At 39.4% G+C, this 8208-nt stretch overlaps 1 long non-coding RNA gene across 1 annotated transcript in view; it reads right to left on the reverse strand.

Moving 5' to 3' along the window:
• Positions 1–2596: 2596 nt before the first annotated feature.
• LOC135090966 (uncharacterized) overlaps positions 2597–8208 on the reverse strand; it is a 64334-nt gene continuing 58722 nt past the window's right edge. Inside the window, exon 2 of the long non-coding RNA XR_010262220.1 lies at positions 2597–4016. This is a non-coding gene — a long non-coding RNA (uncharacterized LOC135090966). The remainder of the gene's footprint in view (positions 4017–8208) is intronic.

Raw genomic sequence — 8208 nt, forward strand, 5'->3', positions numbered from 1 at the left:
CACAAAATGAATACAAATAAACCAAAGCGTTTGAAACTGCAGGAGCAACGACAATGAATAAAAAGGTTAAAGAATGTATCTGAGCTTGTGAGAGAGTGAATGTATTTCGGGGTGCTGGGGAGTAGACTGTAAGAGTGTTTAGGAGTGAGCCAGCTAGGGAGAGTGGACTTAAAGGTGAGGGGGAGAGGTGAGCATGGTGAGGGAGTGAAAGCTTGTTTGCAGGTGTTATAATGACAAGGTGCGAAGCGGGGGAGAGAGAGGGAGAGAGGGAAGGAAGGAGGTGGAATCAGAGGAGGGATGAAGGGGTGAAAGAAAGGGAAGGGAGGGAGGAATAAGAAATGTGACGAGGAGGAGGAGGAGGAGGAATGGATGAAGGCAAATTAAAGAAAGGATGTGGAATGTAAAATCCGAATAAAGGTAGAAAAGGAAAAAGGAAGCAGACAAGGAAGAAGAAAGGGGATAAGAGGAGATAAAAGGGTGGAGTGCGAAAACACGGAAGAAGGAACGAAGGAGAACTAGAGAAGAAACAGAGAAAAACGTGGATGAAAAGAAAAATAGCCGTGAATGAAGGAAGAAAATGACGATAAAAGAGAGAAAGGAGAAAGAGAGGGAGAACACAAAAGGAGAGAGAGAAAAAAAAAGAACAAAGGAAAACAAGCACGAAGATGAGAAAAAAGGATGAAAGTAAAGAACGAACTGAGAGAAAAGAAAGAGAGAGGATGAATAAAAAAAATGAATAAAAGAGATAGAAATAGGAAAGAAATTTAATACTTCAACAGCACTCAGCATCTCAGGTAACACTCGACCTTAAGACAGCCTCAGCCAGCCCCTCAAAGCGTGAACACCACATACACACACACACACACACACACTCGTTACTTCACCTTTAAGTGCCGCCCGGAAGCAATCATTACCTTAACCCGGAATTATATAAAAAAACAAAAATAAATAAAAAATAAATAAATAAATAAATAAAATAGAAAAAGTAAATACACAACTAAAATTCTTATGATAAGTAATAAGTCGATTAGTACAATTTATGTAACTTTTTTTTTCCAGCCAGGTGAAGTAATCGTTACCTTTACTTAAATAAAAAGAAACAAAGCTTATATAAAGTAAATGATAAGCAGATTACAACACTTTAGATCACTTATTAGTCATCGCTGGGAACAGAAATCTTATATTTTCACTTAAACCATGAACAAGAACAAACCCAAAGTTAAACACCTCAAATTAATAAGACTCTTAAGTAAAGACAGATAAATTACAACACTTTCATCCACTTAAATTCCTCTTTAATCCGAAGCAATCTTTTACGTAAAAAAAAAAAAAAGTACATATATACTAAAAGTACAAATATATGATAACAAGTACAAAATTACAACGCTTGATTATACTTATTTTCGTCCCCGGGTCTGTATAATGAGCGGCGAAACACTGGTGGGTCGCGGGAAGGTGCGGCAATTAACAGGTGAGGAGGTAAGGTGGCGCGGTGAACTCAGGTAAGTGACTCGTGACTCGCGTAAACTGAGCTGAATGAATAATGTATACCGTTTCGTCACGGTTTATACAGTTTTCACTCTCGCTGCATATTCGTTTGTTTGTTTGTTTGTTTGTTTATTTTTTTTGCAATATATCAGAGTTGTTTTTTATATTGTTTTTGTTTATATGTTTTTTTTTGTTTCGTTTTTCTTTTTGTGTTGTTTTGCTAGACACGAAAGTTTCCAGTAATCATTTCTCGCCGTGGATGTCTCTTTTATACAACATTGCTTCCTATTCTCGTTTTATGACAAGCTATATTGTTAATTCTCCTTATTTCCTTGCTTTTATTTACATTTTTATTCTATTTTTAAAGATACTATGCTCTTTTTAAATTATTTTTAGTATTTGCTTTTGTGATAATTAATTTTAAACCATTTTTTTCAAGTACCATCCTTTTACGTAGTGTTAATTTTATTCTCTCTCTCACTCTCTCTGCAGTGACAACATTCTCTTTGTAATTATTCACACGTACATTTTTACAACGCTTTCCCGCATTTCCTTCACAATATGTCAACATAACTTTTTAATTTTACTTGTCTATTTTAGCGAACAAACGCAACTTCCTTCTCTAAAACATTTACACATTTCGCTAACAACGCATCAGCAAAATGAACTTCAAGCATTTATATCTCCTTTACTTTGCTTTTCCTTTCACATAAGTTCACCTTTCTATCAAACACAACTTCGTCATGTACTACAATACACTAATAACCTCAATATTCATCTCTAATAAATTATACAACTCTATGTAATTTTTCCTTTTCACATTTCTTCACTTTGTTCCATCAGTCACAGCTTTCTCACTCACAGTATTCACACTAACCACCTCCACACTCACCTTTAGTTCATCACCCACCTCTACAATATAAACAAACAACTTAAGACGTATTTCATTTATTCTTTTCACGTTTCAACTTTCTCTTTCACATTAACTGAACCTTCTCCTCCACTGTGACTTCCCTTCTCTCTTAATTAATTACTTTCATTTCCTCCTCCATCCATTCCTGTCTTTTTTCCCGCCTAAATTTGCTTCCTTGTCACCTGCCACCCTTCATTTCATTTTTTTTTTCTTTTTGGAAGGAAAATAGTTTTGTCTTCAAGGGAAAAAGTTTTCTTCCTCCTGATATTTTTTTTTTCTCTGTCCAAACTTGTCTTTCCTCGTTTACATTTTCCTGCTAACTCAAGAAGAATGAAGAGACACATGCGCTCTCTCTCTCTCTCTCTCTCTCTCTCTCTCTCTCTCTCTCTCTCTCTCTCTCTCTCTCACTATGTTTAAATGTTTAACTTCTTCGTACGTCACTTATCTTAATTTGTAATTTTTCTTATGTCGTTTCTCTCTCTCTCTCTCTCTCTCTCTCTCTCTCTCTCTCTCTCTCTCTCTCTCTCTCTCTCTCTCTCTCTCTCTCTAAACGGAGATTTACGACTATATAAGTTAAGATCAAGAATTTGAAAGTTTAGTTTAGCGGAGATATGTGGGCCCTTAAAATGTGACCCTGCGGAGAGAGACGACCTGATAACACGGCCCTCAAGTGGCACTGTGACCCTGTACAAAGAACATGACACCTAAGAAAACCAGAAAAATGTCCCCTTATAATTTTTTACCTCTCGAAAAAGTACTAAGGCTCTATGGAATAAGACTCTCAGGGAGAACACTGTGGCCCTGAAGGGGAGACTCTGGCACTCCAAGAGATTACTGTGGGCCTGATCAGAGGAGTGTGGCTTTTGAGTGAGTTCCCCGGCCCTGAAGAGAGTGTTGGGAGGCAGGTGTGAGTAATGGTGTGGTGCGGCTGGAGCAACGCAACATAATGGCTCCTGACACCCCAAACACCAGTCCTCCTCCTCCTCCTCCTGCTGCTGCTCTCCTTCTCTTTCCTTTGTCTTCTCCACTTCACTTATCTTCATTTCACTTTCACCTTTTTCATCCGTCCATTTTTTTCTCCTTTTCTTTATTTTCCTTTCTGTCCGTCGTCTTTCTTATTTTGGGGGTTTTCATATTCTCTCTCTCAAATAACTCCATTAAAAACAAATTTCAGTATCCATATTCAATGAAAGAAGAATGAAAGCACCATTTCCATTCCTGTCACGTTCTGGATGCAGCGTGTTAGGGGAGGTGGCACGTCTGAGGGTGTTGTTGCTGTTGTTGTTGTTGTTGTTGGTTTAGATTTTTTTTTTTTTTGTACGCGTCTCTTATTTTACATGGGATTTCTTTTTTTTATCTTAGTTATCTTTAATGTTTTCTTTGATCTCTCTCGTTTTCTTCCTTGAGTTAAATATATCGTGACCTTGAAGGCGAATCGAGGACATTAAAGGGTGATTTTCGTGTCAGAGAGAGAGAGAGAGAGAGAGAGAGAGAGAGAGAGAGAGAGAGAGAGAGAGAGCGCATTTGCATCCATGGAAACACACACACACACACACGTAATACGTCACTTTACTTCAACAGATGCGGAAGTGTGACGCCATGGCAACAAACTCACCTGTGGAAAGATACACCTGCTAGTAATAATAATAATAATAATAATAATAATAATAATAATAGGTAATTTCTGTATTTATGAAAGGAAATGCTGAGAGAGAGAGAGAGAGAGAGAGAGAGAGAGAGAGAGAGAGAGAGAGAGAGAGAGAGAGAGAGAGAGAGAGAGAGAGAGAGAGAGAGAGAGAATCCATGCAAATGTAGTGAATTGGAATGAAGCGAAGCATGAACAGAAGTATTATCATTTACTAGATTTGTCATCCTCCTCCTCCTCCTCCTCCTCCTCCTCCTCCTCTACCTCCTCCTCCTATTCTCTCTCTTTCGTCTTCAGATAATGAAGTATAAAATTCGATGAAGCAAATCAGGTTTCTTGCAGGAAAAATAGAATACGGAGGGAAGGAAATTGGACTGTGTGTGTGTGTGTGTGTGTGTGTGTGTGTGTGTAAGAGACGTACAGTAATTGGTTTGTTTTGTTATTGAATTGCTATGATCTTTCCACGCTCCCTCTCCCTCTCTTCCTTCTCTCTCTCCTCCTCCTCCTCCTCTTCCTCTTCCTTCTTTGCCGTCATCAAAAATTCAAAGGAGAGCAGCGCACAGGGAAAGTTAACCCGAAGGAAACAGACACATGACAAAGACACACTCACTTACAGGCTCATGTGGCATCCTTGGTATTCCTCCTCCAGCTCCTCCTCTTCGTATTTCTCTTTCTTCTTCCAGTCCCATCCACCTTTCCTTCCTCTCCTCACTCTATAGCTTCCTTTCTTTCTTTTTCTTTCTTTCTGTGATTCTGTGTTTTTGTTTTGTTTTGATTATTTTTTTGCTCTTGTTTGCTTTGTTTCTCTTTTTTCTCTTCCCTTTTCTTTAAATTTTCCAGTTCTTACTCTTTGTTGTTTTTTTTTATTCCTCTCTCTCTCTCTCTCTCTCTCTCTCTCTCTCTCTCTCTCTCTCTCTTTATTTAAACATAGGTACATTATCACCCGAAGGCGCACTGCCGTGTGCAACCTATTTTAGGGGTGGGACACAACACACAAATACAAATATAAATATATATACATATATATACATTCTTTATGTTAGACTCCTTTCTATTAAGTTTTGTAGTTTTTATTTTTTTGTGGTTTGTTTTATTCCTCATTTTCTCTCTCGTCTTTTCATAATTTTTCCTGTCTTGATTTATTCCTTCCTTTCTTTGTCCCTTATTTCGTTGATACTTTTCCTTCCTTTCCCTATTCCCTTTCCTTAAATTTATCCCTATCTCGTCTATTCAATTCTTCTGTAGTTCCTCTTTCTTCCTAGACTTTCCCCTTTAAGTCACCTGCACGATTTCCTTCAGTTTCCCCTTTCCCATTTTTTGATATCACGCCTCCCTTCTGCCCCTTCCTTCCCTATTTCCTCTTCCAACGCGTCTCTCCCCTCCTCCCTTTCCCTCTTTCACCTCATCTGACCCTGCTATATCTTGTCCTCTCGTGCCCTCTTCGCTTCCTTATCCTTTCCTCCTCCTCCTCCTCCCGCTCCTCTAGTCTCCTGTGCCTCCTTCTAACCCTTCCTCCTCCACCGCCTCCTTCACAAGACCAGTACCGTCTCCGACCTCCCATAACTCCCTCCTACATCTTCCTCGACTCCCGCGACACCTCGGGCGGGGGAGAGAGCCACTTAATCCACGGTAACGACCTATACGAGGGAGGCACCAGGGGTCTCAGCCGTCACTCCCTCCTTCACTCCTACACCGACTTGATTCCTTTCTACTGTGTGGACTTGGAGTTCCGCCACGTCCTCTTCCCCTTTGCTTCTGAATCTTTAACCTCCTCCCTCCCAAGAAAGGTAATGAATAAATAGATAGATAAATAAGTAAATTGTGCACCTATAAAGGATATTTATTATTTATCTACATACCTGAGCTAGTTAAACCAGGTATGCAAGATTCTGGTAAGTAATAAGACAGTCTCACTACAGGTAATTTGACACACCTGACTCAAGTTACTGGGAATATTAGACGGATATAAAAAACGCAGGAACGTATACAGGGGTCTTCAGAAGGTACTAATGAGATTACAGGTAGGGAGTTTACCTAGACCAGAAGGTAGCAACCCACCTGACCTAACCCTCACCTGATAATACACCAAAATAAACACGTATGAAATACATCACCTACAAAATTCACACAGGTAAGGGAACACTAACACACCTGACCTAACATACAAAACCAGGTAGCACAGCAAAAACACACACACACACAAACAACACGTACAAAACTCGCACCGCTGCCAGGAAGGGAAAGACTCAAGAAGACGAAGCGTAAGGGAGGAAAAGGGAAATTACATTAGGATTTGTAGGGAGGAAAGACCATCCAGCCAGTTGTGAAATATTTTCCGACAAACACGAGCTGCTGTAGATTCAGAGCAAAGCGGAGGAAGGGGAGAAAGCTGATTGTCTCGATGGAAAAGTATCCTGCTGCCTTTCAATTTATCTCCGTAGCAAATCTTAGAGAGAGAGAGAGAGAGAGAGAGAGAGAGAGAGAGAGAGAGAGAGAGAGAGAGAGAGAGAGAGAATAGGAAAATTGAACGTAAATGGAATCGAGAGAGATTCACGAGAGGAAAGGAAGAAGAAATAAACGAGAAACTGAAGAAAGGTAGAGGAAAATGGAGAATAAGAGACAACATGGGGATAAATGAACACGAAGATAAAGGATGAAGATGAAAACTGAATAGGATTAGAAAGGCAAATCAAACAGCAATAGACTTTTAAACGGAGGAGGAGGAGGAGAAGGAGGAGGAGGAGGAGAAAGAAGAGGAAAAAGAAGAGGAAAAAGAACAATTCAATAACATAAAAAAAACGAAACAAAAGAGGAAGAGAAAAAAAAAGAAACCAAATTTTTAATCTGGAGGAACAAAATCAAAAGAAAACGGAGAAAACGAGAAGGAAAACGAGAAATTAGAAGGCACCACTGCATTATATAATTTATTATCTTGCGTACACCACCACCACAACTTCTACAGAACCTATTAAAAGCGCCGCCAGATCGCCTCTCCCTACGCTGGGCTCGCCTCGGCCGCTACTAAAAAGGCCTTGCTATTAAATCACGAGGGAGCAGTGTCGAGGAAAATTGGAATTCCTGTGTGGTTGAAAGCCTATGAAAAATTCCGTGAGCGCTGTTTGTGACGTGTTCAGAGGATGGTGACTGCCTGGCTGGCTGGCTGGCTGGTGACGTGGTGTGTGTGTGTGTGTGTGTGTGTGTGTGTGTGTGTGTGTGTGCGTGCTTTCCTCCGTCAGTAATTAAAATGAGGCGCAGGGAATGAAGCCCAAATTGAAGATAAGCCAAGCTGTCATCCGCACATTCAACACGGGCGACACATTTTTAAAGCTAAACTGAATGGAAGGTAAAAAAATCAACAGCAAATCCCTTTTATCCCTGATCTCTCATTTTCCTCCTCCACGTAACTTCATTATATTTATTCCCTTTAGTGACTACTTCCATATTTTATTTATCTATTATCATTATCATTTATTTTACTTAATGGACTTACTCATGATTTTCTCTCACGTTTGTTATCAGTTATTTTCATGTTACCTATGAGTCACCTTCTCATTTTCCAAGTATGACTTTACTTATTTTATTTTCTATCAGTACCCTGCAACTCTCACTTCTCTTGTTTACTCTCTGGTCTCATTATCTATCTCTTATCTCATCATTATTTATCTCATTATCTCCTCTTGCTTGGAGTCTTATATTCCCTTCATCTCTTCATTATTTTCCCGATATTCGTGTAAGTACGATACAGTATCCTTCAATTTATCAAGTTAATCTTAAGAACACATTTTATCTCACTCATTATTCATTCAGCTGATTCATCATCGTAAATCATCCCTTTTTATTATTTATTTATTTTTCTGAGGATGAGGTTAATGAGGTCAGTCTTCGTGGTTCTTCATGTGTTCATTCACTTCTTCAGTTCATTGCAGTCAAGGTTATTGGTGGTCGTGACTATGTTAAGGAGGGCAGGAGGCGGGCAGCGGTGTGGTGACCCAAAACAACAACATCACTGTCACAAGTCAAATAATCTGCCTCACTCTCTTTACTTCCACTGCGCTTATTCTCAAACACTTCTCAACACCTCAACTCAAATCAGAAGCCTCTACTTAAAGTTGTACAAGTTTTTAAGGGTGTTTTATGGCTCTACTGACAGATTACTAAAATT

This window comes from Scylla paramamosain, chromosome 36 (genome assembly GCF_035594125.1).
Source record: "Scylla paramamosain isolate STU-SP2022 chromosome 36, ASM3559412v1, whole genome shotgun sequence".
Taxonomy (NCBI): Eukaryota; Metazoa; Arthropoda; class Malacostraca; order Decapoda; family Portunidae; genus Scylla; species Scylla paramamosain.